The sequence below is a fragment of the Athene noctua genome, chromosome Z (assembly GCF_965140245.1).
Source record: "Athene noctua chromosome Z, bAthNoc1.hap1.1, whole genome shotgun sequence".
Lineage (NCBI taxonomy): Eukaryota > Metazoa > Chordata > Aves > Strigiformes > Strigidae > Athene > Athene noctua.
This window is the reverse complement of record NC_134077.1, coordinates 61,604,977-61,627,545: the sequence shown is the minus strand read 5'-3', so window position 1 is coordinate 61,627,545 and position 22,569 is coordinate 61,604,977.

Sequence of the window (22,569 nt, the reverse complement as noted above, 5' to 3'; positions counted from 1 at the left end):
CACAAGGAGTCTTTCCTTCCCCCTCCATCCAAGTTAAAACACCTCTTCCACTGCGGAGCTGCTGGAAGTCTCCACTCCTGCATCCCTAGAGTAAAGGTCCCACGCAGCTTAGGTAAACCAATGCTTTGCTTAAAATAAATGCAACTGCAAAGACTCATATTAGTTTAGAATCGCCCTAAGTCAAACGCACACTTGTGAGAGAAAACGGGAATGTACATAAAAGAATGGTTTCCAAGAAATTTCTAGGTAATTATTTGACAGAGAATGAACAGAAGTTTGTTTCCAAGATTACAATATGGCTATATAAGGAGTCTAACAGCACTGGATACTGCCAATTAGATGTTCCACACACCACCTTTACAGAAGTTAAATGAAGTCAGCAGAGAGTGCCAGCTTTCCCACCAGCAGAAATACATGGTATGAACCTTGCAGTGGACGTAGTAACGTCAGTAAAAGAGTTTTGTAGGCTTCAGAGCTTGTGATCACTTCTTCCTGGCTTAAGGCAGCTTTATATCAATATGACTACTAGAGCAGAAGAGCATGACTTGAGAAAAAAAAATGCCAGTTAATGACAGTGGCACAATATTTGTATCACCTAGCAGCACTGCAGCTGCAATGCTTCCTCATTGCTAACTCCAGACCAGGGGTAACAGGCTCCAGCAGTCTTCCAGCCCCAAACCGGAACAGAGAGACTCAGCAGCTGCAGCTGCAGGAAAAAACAGACATTCATGCCATGAGACAGTTGTCTGTCAAGTCAGCAGCTGCCTGACCAAAGCCAGGCTGACCTAGGAACCTGCATGAAAAAACACATTTTGGTTGGGTTTCATTGCTGCCCTTGTGTGGTCTGTGACTGGCCACTGTGTCCTGACCAACCTCTGTCCCAGACGACTCTCTTGACAGGAGCAGGACATTTCATAGGTCAGACGAGATTTGTCGTGAGGTCAGTAACAGGCGCAGTTTATCCAGGTATGAGGAAAAACCCACAGCCAGGCAACAGAGCCCTGAAGGGGAACTACTTAACACAGAGGCAGCAGCAGTGGATAATCAGCCTCTTTTGCAAATGGAATCCACAGCGATATCGGAGCTGTGCTTACAAGCATCAACACAATCCTCAGAAATATCCTAGTTTTTCTGGTTTTGTATCTGCATGACTTCAAAGTATACTGAAGTCAAATATTTTGAGCCATGATCCTTCAGTACTTCAGAAACAGACACAAATGACTTTCAGAAGTATTATTTTCCCCCCCCTAAGAGTATCAGAGTAGTATCAACAAACAGCAAGACGGCAATTCTCAAGCAAATAACCAATCTCATGAGTATTTCTCTTCAGTCGTATCTGTGTTGTTGTGTACTTAGATGCTATGTCCAAGATGCAGTTTTTCACATTCAAGTGTAATGCTCTCGGTTTCTTCTAATGTTTCTGTGAGCACAGTTTACTTTTTATATGTTTCTGTAACTACAGAACTGACACATTTGTGAACTGTTCAGGAAAACCCATGTTATTAACAAGGGAGTAGCAGACAGGCCACAGGCAAATTCGCTAAATAATGTAAAAGAAAATTCTATTTCTCCTTAGAAGTATTACATCCTTACATGCAGTCACTATCTAGAAGTGTATTCAGCTTAGTACCTCTTGAGAAGGAGATTATTTTCTAAAGTGCCCAAGGTAAGTAACTACATGCACAAATGCAATTTGAAGATGTAACTCAACCGGTCAGTTTAACCACTCCTCTGTTTCATCCTCTTAAACGCTTTACAAAATATCCTCGTAAGACTGAGATCTCTTCTGACTTTAGACACGTAAAGGTTGACGAGTCTTTTTAACTTCTGTAGGAAGCAACAGGCACTCCTCAGAAGCAATTTATCCCACTTGCTCTCATCACACTCATCTCAAGACATCCTGTGGTTGGGCAAAAATTCACTTTTCTAAATGTGTTTATGCACACAGCAAATGGAAGATTTAACTGGACACATCTACCTTCCTCATTTCAGAGAAGCCAAAAGTAATTTAACAACCCTTCAAAGAAGGATCAGTTACATGTTATTCGTATAAGGTACAGCTGTTCTCCACTGCATTCAGTACACCACTTCTGCTGCTGTTTTCAGTCCTTCCTACAAGGTGTTGGGGACAAGAGCTGGACGTGTGAACTTCATCCACAATCACGACTGCTTTTACACTCACCCGAGACCTCTTGCACCAGCACACCTCCCTCTGGTTCCAGGGTACATTAGTGTTACACTCACATCTGTGCCCGCACCATAACTACTCTCCAAAAGCACCACATGACACTCCTGTGCTGTTTAGCTCCTATCCCAGAGTTTGGAATGCAAACCAGCAGCAAAGAAATACAACTAATATAAACATATGCAACTTTAAAAGGCTTCTGGACTAAGAAAACCTTCACCACACAACTGGGAGTACCCTACTACCAAAGCTCCGATACACCCCGCCCCCCTCAATCACTTTTCCAGTCTTCTGCTGGTATAGACTGAATTTCATTCTACCTGCAGATATCTGTACAGCCCCTCCAACTAATCTGGGCAGACAACTTCATTAGGCTTTACACAGCAGCCAGCTCAGTAACTGTCAGGTTGGGATACTGTCGGACTTGGGAAAAGTCAGCTCCTGCTCCAAGGTCCCGAACAACCTGATCATTTCTCTGAAAGGGAGGAGGGAATTTTCCACACCATCCTGATGTAATGCCGTTGAATGTTAATGTGATTTGTGACCTCTAAGGCATCTGGAAGCAGAACATGATTACTGAGATCCTAATGCAAAATATACCTATCACTATTTGCTGCTGTGGTTACAGTTATCAAAGGCCATAAGACATATTCTGCCAGATCAGGGAGAAACAAGAAACTAGTGACTGTCATATCATAGTCCTATCTTCTTCCACTGGTTTGAAACTGGTGTTATTAGACCTACTTTGAAGTCAAGAGGCATTTTATCACTCAGCATTGTTACCAGGGATAGAGAAGAGAGAAAGTACAACAAAACTCAACGGGGAGGAGAAAAAACACAAATTCTTAAGAAAAGGCACTTTCACTCAATTTTAAACAATGCATAGCCTAGCACATACACACTGGCCATAACTGACCTCGCATCTTTGAATGTGTAAAACAGCACTGAAGGCTGCCCTGCAATCAGACAACCACAGCTGGTGACTTGAACCATGATGTTGAACACTGGCGAGTCAGGCTGGGGAGATGGTCTCGGAGCTCTCTTTTCCCACCTCTGCCAACTACTGCCACAGCAGCCAGACCCCCCTGGCAGGCTGAGGGCCCTGCTGAGTGCCTGCAACCACCACCTCTCTCCCAGGGCCAGAAAGGGTCTAGAGATTCAACAGATGCCCCCAACCTCAGCACAGCACAAGGGAGAAGTCAAATGTGCAAAGCCCTCCTCAACGTGCAGCCCTGACCAGGTCTGCAAGAGCAAGGAATGAATTTACCGAGGAACTCTGGAATCATCTGCTATTTGATAGGGAAGCAACATCAGTGACTCAGAAGTCCTCTTGTCAATCAACAAGAGGAAGAATGTGGTTGACTGAAGAAAAGCCTCCAGTGTTTTATGCTCCCTACAACAATCTTTTTTTCCCCCCACGTCATGTCTGAGCGGTGGTCTCTCCTTCCACACTCAATCCCTCTAAAGAAAAAAATAGTATGTCGGTCTCATAGAGCAAGGGTCTTCTATAATTTATGGTTATTTCCATGTGTTAACATATAGATCAAGCTTCTGTACACACAGCTGCTTGACATAAATGCCCAGAGGTTTATTTTTCAGCCTGCCCAATACCTTTCTGATCTTTTGGATCAGTGTCCTCATGAAACTGCGTTACTAAGTTGACGTCTGCCAAGAAAGGCAGCTCAGGTAACATTTTGAATGATTACTCTTACAATCATGTATATAAAATAAGAGCAGCAGCAGCAACCACAGGAAAGCATGCAAGATTGGAGGGAAAAAGTGAGCCTCGAATACTATGATACTGCCAAGACTTAGCAATGACCTTAAAGATTCAATGCAGTAGGAGAAAATAACCAGAGCATGTAATGCCCTGCCACACCCTCTCCTTCTGACAGACACTAAAGGAAGGAAAAGTAATCTCAGAAGACCCTGCTAATGGCTCTCCAGCCTTTTACACAGTCAATGCAATACAAAAATCTAGAAAACAGGGGGTCCCCTGCATAATTATTTATTCATAGGCATTCTGTTTTTTCTGCTCTGCTGCTAACCCTGGGGTCAATCTCAGAATGCTTTCTGGAGTATACATCTATAAGGATGCATACCTGTTTGCAATATCCCCAATATAAACAGCTGAGCTATTCATGACTCAGCTCAAGTCAAAACTTGACCCAGCTGATCAGGAGCCTTCGGTGTTCACCATGTCTGCAGATCATCCTCTGACGTGGCTGTAACAGAAGACAGCCTCTCCTCCCAGATGGAGCAAGAAATCACCAGGAAAAGAAGAGCCACAGGAGGTGGCAGGAGGAGGAGTGCTCAAACACTTACACAGCAGCCAGAGTGCATCTGCTTGGGCAAGTTCCCTACCTCAGGGCAGGTACAGACACATCCATGTGCAGAACCCCCTGGCCCGGCAAGATCTCTCCTGCAAGCCGCTCCTGGCATGAGGATGCTGTGGAGGAATTTGAGCCATTCACATTGCCCAGAGCCTCTGCTTCAAGCAGCTGCCCTGAAGTGAAGCAGACCCATACTTTGAGGAGTCACCTATACTCTGTTTTCCAGACTCATTTATAACCGTGCAGTCTATAGCTTTCCACTTCCATTAAAAAAAGGAGAATCTGATTGTCAAGTCACTTGATGGGAAACCGTTTCCAGGTTTTAAAAGGGCTCGAGTGTTTATAGGATTTGGGGTCAAAAATCTTAACTCTGCATTCCTGACACACTCTGGTGAGCTGCCACAGCAGTGAGAAATGGGGCGCCTTGTAACACAGCTGACTAACGCCGTGCTGCTCTCCATCTGTGAAGCCCATTGCCACAGTGCAGAATAGGCATAGGCTCACCTCGCTGTTTCTGAAAGGACTTCCAAAGCCACTTTGGTCCAGAAACCAAGAACTTCTCTCCGCCACATCCCTCTCCTGTGATCTGAGAGCTGTTTGTAGGCATGCTCACTGGTGTGGGCACATGGAGACCAAGTTTGACTCCGGTCCTGAGCTGAGCAAAGGGGCCACTACATGGAGATAAAAGAAAGAAAAGGCCACAGCTTGGGTGCAAGGTCAAGGAAAGAGGGGAGAGGTGCTCCTTCAGGAACTCCAAAGGATAAGGGAAGTTTTGTTCTCTTGAAATTATGCATTGTTTTTACTGGCAGATGCTGTTATTTATCTACAGGTTTCTAGGGAAGTGATATTAAGAAATCCCCACCAAGAGGTTTTCACCATGCAAAGAAAATGAGGGATTTTACAACAAAAATAAAAATCATACACTTTGTTTCTTTCTTCTAGGACATCTCTAGAATAGAGGCTGGCAGCACCCTGTGTTGCTGTGCTCACCCAGCAGCTTTAAATTGTCATTTCCCGGCAAACTCTGTTCATATCCCAGCTGCTAGCAGTCCTCGGGGCAACAACAAGAGCAGTGCAATTCAGCATCACTTGCTGCTCAGTGAAACAAAAGAAGCTGCTGAAGTAAAAAACCCAGAATCACATGCATGTTTCTTCCACATTGCTACTGACTGTTTCCACATGTCAAGTCTAAGCAGCTCTGGTTTTGTTGTTAGGAGATGTATTTGGACAGCCGAAAAAGTTACTCCAACCTTTTAGATACTGCGCCCACAGTTTGAGTGCAAGAACATTTTATCCATCTAGATATTATTTGCATATGCAAAGGAGGTTCATGTTGCTTCAGCCAATACTTGTCCTTCTACAGATCATCCCAAGATGGGGATTTCTGTTGGTTTGCAATACAGCACCTACTATGCTTGGAGGGCAGATGTGTCAGGCTGAACACTACAGTCCCTTGCCCAAACCAGAACCTATGCAGCAAGGGGGGGAGTTGGTGGACATCGCAGGAGTACAACATAATCCTGCTGGTAGCCCTGCCAGAATGACTGGTTACTAATACTTTCAAAAAAACCCCATAAACAATGTGTATTTCAAGGCGTTAGAGATGGTAACTCACTGCCTCTGTTATTTCTGTGGTAACAAGATTTGTGGTAATCATTTTCGATGAACAGGACAACTTTTCAGTCAGCACTATGCTGCAGGCAAAAAAGCGTATGTGAGCATTTAGAGCAATCACCTGGGTTTTTTTTTGTTTTAAAGTGCCAACCTTAACATCCAGCAGGCCATTTTCTGCTCCACTCTAAAAAGAAATGGGGAAGCTGAGTCCAGACTGCTGTATCACAACAGCTGGCTCAACTCTACTGCACACAGAGCCTGACTCTGTCACTTACATTGAGTTCCAAAAGTGCAGGAGCCAGAAACTCAAGTAAATAAAATCACCATTGTGCCCCAGGACCCACATTCTAATATACAGATGCCCAGAATGTTCCTACACTATATACAGTGAAGACTGAAACGGTTTAGATGGAGTGCTGATGGCACCCTTCTACTATAACATCTTTCCAAATTAATGTCATAATACAGCGTGGACACAATTATAATCTACACCAAGATATAAGCTATTGCTTCTCCTTCCCTCTTTATTTTTGTTGAAAACAAAAGGAAACTGGTTTTAATGTGGACTTAGCCTTTCAGAACACTGTGGGTGCGTATGCCGGGTTGCTGAACTTTCTGCACACACTGACAATGCAAAAGTACAACCAGCATTCGGGTCAGAAGATTTACGACGTCTAAAAGCAAGAAGGCCAGAAGAAAAGAATGTGCTTGTTAAGGGAGAAACTGATAAAGAAGGGACTTCCTGGAATTGCAAGAGCAGGAACTTATCTACTGCCTGCGTGCGGGGAGCAATGTTTGTGGAAAGTACCGAGGGGGAGCTATTTTTTGAAATAAGCATGTGCAAGAGTAACGCAAGGTAGCAACAAGTATATAAGGGCTTGCTGCTATTTTTAGAATTCACAGCAAGTATATAAGGAATTGCTTGCTAATAAAGTTTGGGCTTGACTTCCAATCATATTGATTGTCTGTGGTCTTGTCTCTAGTGGCCTGCACGGGAACTCGTCCCCACAGAACACAAATGCCAACTCCTGTGGATGGTGTTTTCCACTTCCTTTGGACCTCAGCTGACTAGAATTGGAAGTTATGCTTTCCTCGTTAAAAGAACACTTTGTAAATAATTGATAACATTGCCAATGTCCGAATTGTTTCCTTTGGCTCCTTACAGCCAAAGGAATCATACACAATTAATACATCTGTAGGCTTAACGACAAGTCTTCAGTCAGAACATGGCAAACTCCCCCCGCCCCCAAATCCATACGTGTGCTCACAAACATGAAAGGAAGCATTTTTAGAAAACCCTACACAGCTCAAGCAATGCATACTAGGTTAGTATGCCACTACATTCACTTGTTTGGAACACAAATGCTACCCAGCTTGCTGGGTAGACTCAACGTTCTCAGAGCAGATTATCTTGCTTTACCTTCACTGGAAGCTTAATAAGTGCCTATTTTTTAGGATCTGAAGTGAAAGTTGGCCCTCAGTCTGTGACCTTGGCAAGAGATGCTCATCTCTGGAGACATCAGGCTCAACACACTGACCCCACTGAATTTATGACAGAAATTCCTGCCAGTTCCAATGCAGCCTGAACCTCACCCCAACACAAGCCCAGCACAAGCCCTGCAGCTCAGGGCTGCCACATGGGCTCTGGCAGAGGAGCAACACTGATCGCCTCCAGCTATTTGCTGGAGATTAACACCAGGACCAAAGGGGCAACAACAGCAACTGTGCAGCATTTCTTCAGCTCCCCCAGGTTCACAGCGCTAACATGCTGTATTGTGCCAGCCAGCTTTGCACTGCGGGAGCTGAGGAGCCAGCAGCTGCTGGCTGCTGTTGCCTTGATGACAACCTCCAGCAGAAGGGAGGCAGGCTACAGGCAGTAACAGCTTCTACCACGGCTGCTGAATCCAACAGATTCCTCAGAGCAACAGAACACGTACTCTCCAGGTGGAAGAGAAGGCAGCAGACACTGAGACGCTGAAACGCAAAGACAAATGCTTGAAGGCTGTATAAGCTGCCAAAACCAAAAGGGCCAGGATCAGAGAGAAGAAAGAAGCTGTAGGATCAATTTATTTTTCTTCAGGAACCCCCAGTCTGCACAAAACACCACCTTCCCGGTTGCGTTCAGCCCTACCAAAATAAAAGCACGCTCATGCACTTCAGTGAAGCTCCAGTGACCTTCTGCACCTTCTGGAAACAGAAATAAATATTGCTAAATCATGGCTGACACACTTTGCTTTTGTTTGAAAGTCTACAAATAACTGGACGCAGACATCACAAAACTACCACAGAATCTGACTGAACTGGCAGATGTCACACAAAACAGTCTCAGAAGAGGACGGGGCAGGGATCATCAGGGAAACTGGTTTTGCATGGAAATGAGTTCCCTCCTGATACACACTACACAAACTTTCTCTAGAGAGACTGGAGCTAAGACCATGGGTGCTAGCTGATCTCTAACTGTATTTCTTTTGGGAATACTGAGACGGAGGAAAAACTGTTTTCTTCTTGGAAAGCTGATTATAACCATCAAAAATTTTCCATGCAACTACAACTTTATTTCCCAGTTCCTTCAAGGCATTTTGTTCTGAAGTTTTTGACAACAACTTTAAAACTGTGCTTCAAATGGAGTCCATAAAATTAGATTAAATCAGAAGATTTTAGTCTGCTGTGGTACCAGACTACATACCTGCACATCAGGATCAAAGAACTCCCACTAGCACTAATACAGAAAACCAAAGCAGTGCCACACATCCGATTTACCTCTCATCTTGCACTAGCAATGCTTACATTTTCAGAAGTCTGTCTTCACCTCCATTTCCCTACACCAAATCAGGATGCTAACTTACAGACAGTTTCACTCTGAACACAGATAAGGAAGCAGTTAAGAAGGGTGAGTGCAGAAGCCCACAGTACGTGTATGAGGAACAAGAGACTGACGGGCTCTGCAGATGATAGTTTTGTACCATCCAGAATTTGCACAAGCAAGGAAATCTGTCAGTCTGAGAAAAAAACTGTCTTCAGCTGAGGACACAGAATCAAAGGAGTTCTATGGCTCCAAGCAAGTAAATTTCCCCCCTGCTCATAGAGGCAACAGGAGGCACATTCTCATCTGTGTTCCGGGATAACCGTACAAAATTCTGCTATTACAACGAACTCCTCTGTCACAGAGCCACAGCCTGTCAAACGTCACAACGGTGGTCAGCCTTCAAGGCTACACCTACAGGGCTCAACAGAACAGGACCACAGACGAGTTTCTGGCCCTGAGGCTGCCCTGCCTGAGCTCCCGTGGGGCCCAGTGGCCCCCAGAAACACCCACAAAGGGATCCAACCCTGGGCCAGTGTACGACCACGGGTAAGAACAGCCCCTTGAGTGCGACCACCCAGCCCCATCCAGACACTCACATGGGCTGGCAGCACACCAGGGACCAGCTCGGAAGAACGGCTGAGCAGCATCCAGGCTCACCCCTTTAGCAGCACAGGTACAGTCTACCAAGGACCTGGGGACTCTGCATGAGAAAGTGCAAAACCCTGAATGCTACTGTGGCCGTAGAGGTTGCATGGCAAAAAAAACCCACCCTCCAGATGGGACAGATCCCTTGGCCCATGCAAAACATGCATCTGCAGCAACTTTGCTTCTCCTCAAGGTATTTGAAACAGCCCAAAAAAGATATCAGACACCAAAATCTGGAGGATTATATGCAGGGCACAGGAGAACAACATATGTTGAAGCGTGCAGTTGTAGCCCGGAATCAGGAAAAGGCTAGGAGGGAAGCAAACTGAAGAAGGATTCAGCTTTACGGTGCGTTAGAAACAGTATAAGTTGTCTGTTGCAACTCTATGCATTCGTGATTACAGTTAATAATAACTAGCAAGTTCCCTTCAAGACTCACTGCAATAAGAGGAGCGCTTAATAATAGCCCAGAACAATAATCTTTAATCATGCCTCATGTTATAAAATCCCAGTGTCAGGCTTTCATGTAATTACACCCGTGATAAGCAAACGTGAGTCACAACTGTTAACAGCAACTACACAAAAGCAGGTTCCTCCCTGGGGTGGCAAGGGCAAGCAGACCAGAAAAGGCTCCACAATTTAGAGGCAGAAACACAAATCATGAGAAGATGCAGACAGGGAAGCATGCCTGTAACCTTCCTTGTACAGTTTTACAAACTCCACCTGAACACTTTACGGAAACCTGTGAATCCAATGCAGAAAGAAAACCTTCACCCCCCACCTGTCACCCCCTAACACTCACTCCCAAGGGGGAAATCCCACGCAGGTACAGGCGCTGGCGCTGGTGCACGGTCCGAGGGCAGCCAGACACGTCGCCTTCCCCCTCCCCAGCAGCCAAAAGAGATTCCCCTGAGCCCCTGACAAGGGGCACGACACAAGAACCACTGCAGGAGGTCAGCCCCGAGGTCCCTTCAGCTCAGCACACCGCCTGCAGCAGTGGCAAAGCCTCCCACAACGGGTGCTCCCAGCAGAGGGGCACAGCTGACGTTTCCTCAGAGGAGTGTCCCAACACCCAGCGCTCTTTTTGCTTGCCAGAAACTAACCTGAAAACAGATCACAGAACTGAAAGAAAATAGGATGGGCCTTATTTCCTCAGGAAGGAGACTTTTGCTTACAAAAATGCAGAGGTGCGAACATTCCTTTTATATTTCCAACAGACACACACAGGCTACGGACCTGCCTGCTCTGCAAAACCTCAGACAGCATAAAGCTAAAATTTCCTGCCACAGGAACTCAACATACATTAGTTTGAAGCTGCTGAACCCCGGACAGCTATACACCAGGCATCCAACCAGCCAGGTCTTTTTGTGATCCTCAGGCCTTGACAGGAAGCATCTGAATATCAACAACGTGCGAATGGAACTGCTGCACAGATAAGGAGGGAAGTGCTATTTGCACATTTACTAGAGTGCAACACTCTTGTGTTTGTTGTTTTGGATCGCCAGATGGAAAAAAATATTTACAACTATCACAGTTACATTGGCAGGGATTTTGCTATTCCTTCCCTCTCGGTTTTTAATTCTAGAAATAAATAAATTCTAGAAATAAATTCAAACATTTAATTAGACTTTGATGCCTCCAAACTCTGCCAGTGGAGAGCTGGGTGAGCCTTGTGGTGTTTCTGGCTTTTTAGAATGAACCAAACAGTTAAGTAGAGATCCCAGGAAAAGTTAAGTCAATTACAAAATATATAAATAAAGAGCCACCTTTACAGCTCAACATTAATTCCACACCACCATACACTGACAATAGTCACAGGGAGTGTTCTGGGTGCCTTCTGCAAGCTTGAACTCACTACCAAGAAAAAACGTTGTCGTATTTTACAAATAAGGCCTTGGAATTACTGCTCATGAGCAATCCACAGACATCCCCCACTGTCTATTTCTGCTATTTCTTCTATCAGCAAGAACCTCAAGAGCATTTCCAGTGCAGGCCAGGGGCACTGATCGTCTATATGCAGACCTGCCTGTAATCTCCCACATCTCATAAAGGGCCACATCACCTGGTAGATGGAGTACCTGAATCAAACAAGGGAGCACTGATTTCTGTGCCCCTCTGCCACAAACCCTGGCCAAGCTCCTTCAGTCCTGAGGCCCAGCACAGGCATATCTGCTGCAGCCCAGCCACAGATGGCAGCTCCTTCAGGCCCAGTACCTCATGCCCGTTCAGCTGGATGCTCTGCTTTCATCTCCTCCTCCATCAAACAGGCAGCATGACTTTTGCTTTCCTTGGAAAGTCTTCCAAGAGCTAGTGTTAAAATTAGGATCTGTGCTTTTATATGGACTACAGAAAAAGGCATTTCCTTCCTTGAAACCCTACTCTGGGACCAAGGCAAGGGCCCAGCTGCAGCCCAGGACTGCCTGCCAGGCTGCTCAGCCTGCTGTGCCAGGTCGCACGGCCTGGCGTACGGCAACGCAAGCGCTCCTTGCCCCCCACCCCATCCTGCCCCCTCGACAGGCAGTTTCCAAAAACTGTACCCCGAGAATTGGAGACAAGGAAAAGATGCCCTGAACACGGAAAGAGCATCCTGAACTGCTGCTGGGCCTTGCGAACACTCTCCTCCGCACTATCTGGCCATCCCCAGGGAGGGCACGTCTGTGCCGTGTGGCCCGAGCCAGGCAGCCCCTGCGGTGTGAGACCGTGCACTGTGCTGGCTCTGCCAGCCTGCACCCCAATGGGTGCACCTGTATTTGGGCAACACTGAAGGAAGGAACACTCTTTGTCGCCACACAGTTCCCAGGGTAATCAGTCCAGCCTAAGATAATCAGCCAAGCACGCTTACTTGGTCCTGGACTTCCTACTGCATACAGAGCCAGCTTAAGCCTCTCAAAGCTCAGAAAGCAGACTTCCCTTCAATAGAATTTATCCCCAGGCTCCAACCTATCCGAGGAAGGTGATGACATCTGCAGTCACAGGATTTCTATTGGAAAATGGGGCATTATTGTCTCCAGACAGAAAATCCAGAGTGAATCACATCAGGAGGAGGATGGAAAAGATGACCTTATAAGGTCCTCTTCAGGCGTATTTCTGTAAGTCTACATTCCGTGACAGAAAACACACCTGGATCAGAGCTGCCTGGGCTTACGCATCCATGTGAGGAAATTTGGGCATAAGCCTCTGGGACGAGAAGCAGCCCAGGCAGATTTTTTGTTGGGCTCTGTCTGCCGTTAGTGATGTGATTCAATCACAAACTGGCTTCTTCCCCCCACACAAATATATCATACCATGACAGAGTAGGAATGTGAAGCTGCTCTCATTATCCCAGCCAAGTTCATTCGACAGCAAAGCGGTTTACTCTCCCAGAAATCCAAGTCTAACTAATGGAATCCATTTAAAGCAATTTGTAATTAAATGTACCTGCTTAAAATACTTCAAAGACTCAGTAATTTAAAATGATAATGTAAAAATGCAATTAAAACAGCCAAATAACTCTGGGTCACTCCTCCACCCGAAGAGTGCTGAAGAACGTTGCCTTCCCAGCCCCAAAGCGCTGCTTCCCCCCACCATTTCTGCTCGCCCCGCTGCACGGGAATTCAGCACCAAGAGCCACCGGCTGGATGCCGAGGGGCTGGGGGGGGGGGGGGGGGGGAAGCGCTTTTCTTGGTTTTTTTTTCCCCCTTCAGTTACAGAAATCCCGCCGTTTCAGGATCCCGCTGTACTCACCCAGAGCGGCTGCTCCCTCGCAGGGGCCGGGCAAGGCTCCCTCCTCCCGGGGGGCCCCACGGGGCGGACCAGAGGCGGCGGGGGACTGGGGCGGGGTGGCAGGACGGAGCGGCGCTTCGCTCCCTCGGGGGGCGCCGGGCGCGGGGGGGGTTCTTTCCCCGTTTCCCCCCCGCGGCGCGGGGCTGTGGAGACGGCGGGGGGAGGCGGTTCTCGACCCGGGGCCGCCCGGGACGCAGCTTCTGCCAGACAAACGCGGCCGGTTCGCCGCCGCCGGCACCGAGAGAGCCGCTACCGCTCCGCCGCGCCGCGGCCCGGGGCTCGGCGTCCCGTCCACCCCCCGCCCGCCCCGGCGCCCTGCCGGCCCAGCTGCCGCTGCCTGCCGAGCCCCCGCCGCCAGCGCCGGCGCCGGCCCCGGCGGGCACGTCCGCAGCCGCTGCCGCCGCCTCTGCCGCTGCGCATCGGCAGCCTGACGGCGCCGCCCGGGCGCGGCCGCGGAGCGGAGCATCCGCCGCGGGCAGCCCCGCGCTGCGCGACCGCCGGCGCCCAGTGGCAGCGCGGGCCCCCCCGCCCAGAAACACGTGTGGGAGCCGCGGGCAGGGCTGGGGGGCTGGGCTGGGCTGGGCTGGGCTGGGCTGGGCACGGCTCCGCTCAGCTGGGCTCGGCTCGGCACGGGCGACCCGCCGGGTGGCAGCTGGGGTGGGGGCTGCCGGCGGGGAGCCCAGGCGGGGTCTCTCCCTGCCCCGTTCGGGAGCACCCAAACATTTGCAAAGGCACAGCAAGGTGGGTTCATGCTCACGCTTCTGGGGGGTACAGGTCATTTTCACTGCAAAACGGGGCTCGTGGGGGCAGCTTTGGGGGAGCAGCTTTAAGGTGCCCAACGCTTCAGGTGGGCACAATGTGAGGAGGGAGAGACGGTTTGTCAGGGCTGGGGCTGGTGCCCAAAAAAGCGGGTTCATCACCCGCTGTGCAACAGGTCAGTAAACCCACGCTCAGGAGACACAGTTGTTTTAGGGTTGCTCAAGCCCTGGGGCTCAGTGCTTTCCCACAAATCAAGCACACCAATGGGGCTTTTCCTGATATATTTATACACAGAACCTGCAGAGATAGTAATTTTCCAAGTTCATCCTCTCTAGGAGGATTGGTCAGTAGTTTACATACAATTATAACAGTGCTGACACAAGACTACTACTATACATGCTCAGGGGAAGGGTCTTCACCTGGCCAAGGGTTTTCTTGACCCCTAGGCGTGATTTTTAGTGTTATTATGAGGGTAGTTCAGTGAAGGATACACAGACCTTGAGTTTGCGAGCCCAGTTGTCAGTGTACCCTCTTCGAGATCTAATGGTTCTGGGATGTCCTGGGTCGAAGGCAGATATCGACTTCTGCTGATGAGGGATGCTTTCGGCTTTAACACAAAGAACGTCTTTCTTGACCTAAGCTACATTGTTCTAAACGTTTGTGAAACACCACTGCTTTAAAAACAGGAAAAAAAGATCACATCTCAATAATGAAATAGTTTACTGAGAACAGGACAGAATCTAGGCAGAGACACAGTTCTGTTGATGGTGAAGTATCTATCTGCTGTACATCTCCGAGTGCACAGGGGACAGTTACCAGGTTCCATAAAAACAACTGTTTTCAAAAAAACTTCTTCATACAAAAAGTTGCTTCAACGATTAAAGGGGAAATTCCCATAATACATTTCTTTTGTCATTCTAACAGATTTGAACATTTCAAAGAGATGGCTCCTTCCTCTAAAAGGGAAAAGATCCAATGACTCCAATGGATAAAATAATTTCCTAGCCCACAGTTTCAATTCATTACAACTCCATCACTTGCTCCAAATTAAAAGGCAAAGCCTCTAACAGGAAAGGACTAGGATTGCCATCTCAGTCTCGAGAGGAAGAATACTGGCCATTTACACTTCAGTATTAGCTCAGAACAGATAAGGAAGGCTTAATGCCTGCAGGGCACTGACATGGTGCCATTTTCTGGGAAACTAAAAGGTAAAGAGGAGAGCTGCAAGAAAGCCCAGAACAGGCAGAGAGGCCAAGGCTCTGAAAGGCTCCTGAGAGAGCCTCTTGGAACTTTCTCATCTATAAGTTGAGGTCTCACGGGCCGGATAAACAGACTGTTGCATGGGTTGAAAATTTGCTGGACCACCAGGCTCAAAAACCGACTGACAGCGGGACACCCAGCTAGCAGCTGTAACAAGCGGAGCACCCCGAGGACAGGGACTGGGGCCCACATTGCTCAGTATTTTCACTAGTTGCTGGCATGTTGATACACAGCACACCCGGAGCAAACTGACAGGTGACACTCCACTAGTTAAGCTGTCTCATACAAGAAACTGAAGGACCTTAACACAGGACCTCTGTGACCTGAAGGGTGAGGCAGAATCCAGTTTATGAAGCTCAACAAGGGAATGTGCCCAGTGCTGCAGCAAGGATAAAACAAACCCATGCACTGGTACGGGGAATAACACCTGCACTGGGAAGCATCTAGTAGTTACGGGGGACAGCACACTAAGAGACAGTGCAAGCTGTAAGCAGTTTAAGGTAGAGCCAAGACCTCTAAAAATTGAGTATCAGTTCTCTACAGTTTTTAAAATGTATTTTTTCCAAGTATTTCTGCTGTTGTTAGAAGATTCAGTCTCTTATGCAGTGGTCATTAATATGCGAGCCAGCACAGTAACACTCTCAGAACTTGCAAAAAAGGAGGAAATAAGTAATTAACAAGCTGAGAAAAAGAAGAGTTGGGGGGTGGGTGTGATGTTATGTCTGAAAAAAGAAGAGTTGGGAGGTGGGGGTGATGTTACGTCTTTTAAAAACTGAAAACGCAAGTTACAGCTTAATCACCATGACACAACATCTTAAGTGAGACGTGTGGGGACTTGAACTGAACTTAAGCTCTACAGAGGAATTTGAAATTGTATTTTCTTACAGCAGGCTGAATTATCTTAATGCTAGCTTAGCTGTCATGTCCCTCAGACAAGGGAGACAAGTGACTCAAATCTGTAAATCTACAACTGACTGGACAACAGTGAGACAAGTCTCAAAGTCCAGACGTTTATTAACTTCTCACAGTGTACTAATTGGAGACACAATAATGACTAAGTATATAACGACTTGTGGCAAGCAATAGAGTATGCCTTGCATTTCTTAATGGTAGTGAAGGAAAAGGGGAAAAAGGAAAGGAGGGAGATAAAGAGAACCAGCAAGGGTTCAAGGAGGCATTCGTCTTCTTTGCTTCACTCTCTGGAACTGGAGATCTGTAAAAAGATGAAAGGCATAGAAAATAGTAATTGCCTTTAAGACAACACAGGCATTAGCAGACAAATTATCCACATGTTTTAAAGCAAACAAAAGAAACTACTGTGGGACTCATTGCCAAGGACATCAAATGTTCAAAAAGGAAATACAAAATAGTAGCTAAATGTAAACCGAGGTCTAATAAAAATGTACAAGTGCAGTCACTCTCAGGAAATCTTTAAGATGCTGCCTGTTGGAGAGGGACAGCAACTGAAGTGAACACTTGTCCTTTACTTACAATGTTTTTCTTAAGACAAATTACTAGTCACACTCAGAAAGAGTTTTAGGCTAAATTAAATTTTTGGTGTCATCCTATACATGTTTTTCCATACATTATACTCTCAGTTTCTGTGAACCAACTGTGCAGAAGACTTGAAGAATTTTGCATTATTGTTGTTTTGTCAGAATAATTCCTTTTTAGTCATTAGCCAGAGGTGGTATATATCTGATGGTGACTTCAGGCCGTACATAAGAATCATGTCTCACGCTAACCTAACAGAGAAGGTATTTTTGATAGGAGTACAGAAACTTTAAATGATTTAGGAAGCAGAATAACAGGTGTCTTCCCACACCATCACAATCTGATCCATCAATAAAGCAGTCAGATCACAATAAAGCAAATTTTTGTTCCTTTCACTTTGGTTCTTATGCCACTTCCACCACTGAAAAGAGGCTGTGTGAGGCAATCAAGGAATTCAGAGATACTATCCTTATTTCAGGTAAGAGGTTTAAAGAAAAAAAAAATCTTTGAAGAGCAACTCTGAAACTGGAAAATTCATGTCCTGTAGAGTCCTGTCATTTTCTTTTCAAACTCTATTTCCAACTCCAGTAAAAGCAGTCTTCTTAATGCTCGGCACTTGAGCAAAAGATGAAAGCCAAGATGTGAGAAGGACTTCTGACAAATAAACCAGTGTATCTTAGGAAAAAAAAAAAAAAAAAAAGAAAAAGAAAAGAAAAAGAAAAGAAAAAGAAAAAAAGGAAAAGTAGTTATTTCGAAGCCTATTTTAAACCTGTAGAAGCTATCTGTTGTGAAATCAGCTAAGACTTCAGTTCTGCAAATTCTGTTACACATTGTCCAAAACTAACACAAGGTACAACTGAACTAAACCAACAGGAAGCAATAAAAAGGAGGAAAAGTGTTACTGCACATGAGAGAGATGGGATATGTCGGTAGTTTCTGGAGAACAGTCCAGCATGAAGAAAGGAGAAGGGGTTAAACAAGGCACAATTATTGCTACATAGGTTATGGACAACAGCACACTCAGCCTCTCTTGCAACACCAAATCAGCTGGAGAGTAGAAAGTTCAAGATGGGAAAGACCCTTGCCAAATGAACACTCACTTAACTCTTGGTTCACAGTATTTGACAGTGCTTCATTTTTAAAAAGAGTATTTGTGCTCTGAAGGATTCAATTTTTGTCACCTACTACTGGCAGAACATCAGAGACTTGGATCAGCTCAAGGCTTCCATGGGGCATCTTAAGTCTTGGTTAAAAAGACACTAATACAATGACAAATAGGAACAACAAAAAGGGGAAGGGGAAAGAAAATTGCAAAGGTTTTAATGCATTTGTGCACTGTAGTGTCTACAGAAGCCATACAATGCAAAAGGCAGGTCAGAAAGTTTTCACATTTCCAGTATCTTTATTTGAGGGAAGGCATCATACAGATTTGAGGACACTATCATAGTACTTGGGTTGCTGAGGACACACAAGTTTAAATTAGGAAAGGAAAAGGATAGAAACAGTACTTGCCAAAGTTTGCAAAAGCCCTTTAAAACATTTCACAGAAAAAACAGAGATCACCAAAACCAAAATAGTTTACTGTTTCCAATTCTCATATTCCAGGAAATTATTACCTAGGCTACCTAGGGCTGGGATAATCCCATTCTAACAAAAATTACCATGTGCATTTTTTTATAGGGGATGTGGAAGGATATTAACTGTATAAAGGAATTCCCAAATAATATAGGAATTAAAAAAGAAAAAAAAAAAAAAAGAAAAAAAAGCCCACACCAACAGTATCAACCAAGTTTTTACAGCTGCAATAAACAAACAATTCTAGCCCTGTAACTCGTAAGCTAATATAACAATTCGGTAACCTTCTCTACCTTTCAAAAGGACCTCTTCACATACTTCAAATCTCAGAGGACTGAGAAAGCCTTGCCAAGTTCTCAACAGTGTAGATACCCTCATTGTCCTGCTTTTGTTAATAGAAAAATAGTTTATCAGCAGCAGAGAACAGCATTTCTCCATTTCCACTCTAAAGTTTGCTCACTCTGCTTGCTCACAGCAACATTTAAAGATAAGGATGTGAAACACAAGAAACTATAGTGAATTACATTCCTTTTTAATATTTTTTTTCCAAAGTCTTTGATTTATAGAAATACACTTCACAGCCTACAAAGACAAACCAAAAAATCACATATGATATCCAAGCATCACAGCTGAAGCAAAGACATAACCAGAGAAAATAGAAGATGATTCTGATAAAGTTTTTTCATTTACGTCATAATAGTTACAAACTGCTACCAAAGTTGTTCCAACATGTTGGTTATAAATTGCAGTGCACAGAAGTGATGCATAAAAGCTCATTTTGATTTTATTCTCTGAATGACTACATGAAGAAACAATTAATGGAAGAAAAAGTAAAGGTTTTTAAATTGACAGTGAGTACTTAGGAAGTTGAAATAATCCTATCCTGAAATTAACTTACCTGTTTAACATTATCAGACACATACTCTTAAAATCCTTTTGATGGGAGAGTTACATTAGAATAAGCTACTGTGTTGGTTTAGGCCCTGCCGGGACCGGAGACCACATTGCTGTTGCCCCTCCCCCACCCTCAGCTGGTCAGGCTGGAAGTGAGGCACAAACCCCGGGTTAAAATAAGAAATTTAATACAACAGTGTGATAAACAATCTGAACAACAACAGTAGCCATGATAGCAACAATAAACAGTAATAATAGTAAACAAGACAAAAGATATACAGAGAAATACCTCAATGGTTACAGACAGCTCGCTTGCGTGCTTCCCGCGACCAAAGCCACAAAGGAAAAAGTTCCGACGCTCCTGTGCCAGACCTGATGTCAGCATGGTATGAATAACCCGGCTGGAGATCCCTTCCCCTTCTCTGCTGGGGAAACTTAACTCTATCCTAGCTGAACCAGGACATGTGGTTCACTGGGGATCTTTCCTGTTTGTTTTCTTGCTATAAAATGTGTTGTCATGAGGTCTCGGAGGATTATTTTTCTTATTCAGACATGAGAAAAATTTCTCACAGAGCCCATAGTTTCGAAGGCGGTTGAAACGAGCAAGAGTTTTGACCTGATTAAAATCCCTGTCTCTGTTCCCAACCATTTTATCCCATTTTTGGAATGACACTTGTGTAAATCTTGGGTTGAGGAATTGGTCTCCAGCCACTTTCAAGATCTGAATCACAATACTTCTGAATAGCAAGAGTTTTGCCGGTGTCTTTCCCAGCAACTTTTGGGGTACCTGCATGGTTGCTGAAGAGGGTGATGACAATTTGGGAGAACTTTGGATTCCTCCCCACAAATCCTTCCCTTCCAGCCTTCTGAGGACCTTGGTAAAGCTTTGAAATTGCAAGCAGTAGTTACCACTTGCAGGCAGAGGAGTAAATGATGCTTTGGGAAGCTTGTGCAGGCAGCCTGGTGTCTTCTCTAGCAATAGTAAAAGAGGGCTCATGCCTCCCTGTTTGTAAACTGCTTTGGGTATCTGAACTGCTCAATGTTAGGGTTATCACTGAGATGTGGGGGACCATGAAGTTCATTGTGTGGAGAAGAGATAGGAGACAGGCTTGACCTTGGCATTTACTTAGGTATGTGTGACAGGAGACTTCGGCAGCAAAAAGCAAGCCCCTGTGACAGAAGAAATATTTGCAGACCCTGAGAGCAGAGGGCATGAGCACACACAGGTTCTGGTGAAGAGACAATGCTTTCTGCCCCTTGGGGAGCCTGTGGGAGCTAACAACGTGCTCTACAAGGGTCATGCTTCTTCCAGTCCGTCCTGCTGCGTTGGTGTCTTCGGTAACATTTGTTGGCTGTGTTGTGAGTGCGCTAGGTAACCTGCGCTGAGGATCAGCCCCCTCACAGGACTTTGTTGTCTGTAGAGGGCAGCCAGCGACACTGACCTCCATTGTGAAACATCCTGAGATCACTTGGAAAGCACAGTGACATGTCCAGGTTGTGTGTTATCATTTTATCCCTCATTTAGGGAATGACAGGGTTTAGTAGACTGAGCATGCCGAATGTTCAGAAAGGAAGTGGGAGGCTGGTTTGTTTTGGCAAGCACAAACCAAGTGTCTGCTGCTTAAAACCGTGCCTGCCGTGGCTGATCTTTCTCTTCTGGCTGTCTTTCAGAATACTCCAGGATGACTTGCAGCTCAGTGATAGTGAAGAGGATAGTGATGACCAGGTCAGCTTTAGATGGTTTAAATGTTTAGAACAAGTCAGTTTTAGGCATCCCTTTAAATCATCACGACTTGTGGTGTTGTTACAACTTCCTTAAACTAACCTTTCCTCCCCCTCTCCTCCTTGTTTTTGTGAACAAAACAGGTGGTTGAAAAGCCACGTTCTTCATTTGCTCCTCCAAGGTACAGGAATAACAAACCTGCCTTTTATGTACAGGGTAGGTGGGTAAGGGTTCCCGGTTTGTCTTGTTAGATAAAGGCTTTGGTTTCTAACTGCCTGAAGCTGCTGTTGAAAACTGGCTTTACTAGTGTGGGGTTTTACTGAAAGCTCCAATTAGAAATGAATAATCCCATCACAATGGATGTGGCCTAGAAACCAGAATGGTATTTCCCCAACTGTTCCCTTCTTTTCTGCTCTTTCCCCCCACGAGTGTATCTGTAGATCACATTGGAGCTGATGGGATTTTCAGTTGTTGTAGTGATGAGTGAGTGCGAGACCTGAAGCCGGCACGTCAAGTGCCTGCTGAGAACAGAAAGCACAAGAGCTCCCACCAGGCCAATGCCCAATCCTTCTTGCACCCCAACTCACCAGATATGTTTTGCCTGGCAGTGCCCAGGAGCATCTGGCTCTCAGCCCCCTTCCTCAAGGCCAGGGCACAACCCCCAACCAGGACTAGTGGCCACAGGCCTGCCGTGGTGGCCAGAGAGGATTTCCAGACGGACAAACTTCCCTTGTCTGTCAGGGAGAACAAGTTGCTCTTGACAGTGGGGGACTGCCCCGCCAGTCACCAGAAGTCACCACACTCTCCTGGCAGTCACCAGAAGAGAGAAAAGGCCAAGGAACTCCTTGGTGCGAGGAAGCGGGACCTGGAGAGGAAGACCATGGACGCTTGTGACAAGTGCCCTCAAAAGAGGAAGGTGAGAGGTGGAGGTGGGTTTGTACAAGGACCAAGGTGTGGCTGAAAAACACACGTGTAGAGTTTGTTTCTGCTTCACGGCTTGGCAGTGGATCCACCTTCTCTCGAGGTGTTATCCTGCTTCTAAAGGGAATGTGCCTCAAAATTCTCCACAGGTGTTTCTTGTTGGTCACAAATCCCTTGCTGAGCAAGTGGAAAGCCCTGTAAGCTAACAGATACTTTGGTGTTTTAACACATTTTTGGATGTGCTTTCTTGGAACACTAGTTTTCTCAGACAACAAAACCCCAGTCCTCATACGTTGGAGGAGCTTTTGGCAGCAGGCTGTGTCAGCATGTGCCGGCTCAGCCCCTGGTAGCATTTGTGGGTTTCTCTGGCTTTCAAGCCAAGCAGAGCTGTGAAGGGCTGTGGTGCCCCTTTCCCCTGCAACCCCTGTAAAAGCAGCATGGTACCTGCAGCGCCTCCCGAACTCTGCAGCCACCTGTGCTACCCATTTTAATGTCTGTTGTGGGAGAGCACCTTGCTTGCAGTTTGTGGGGGTGTCCAGAGGGAGAATCCACCCAGGCCGCCCCTGCCTGTGCTTTTCCGTTTTGTCCACGTGGGCAC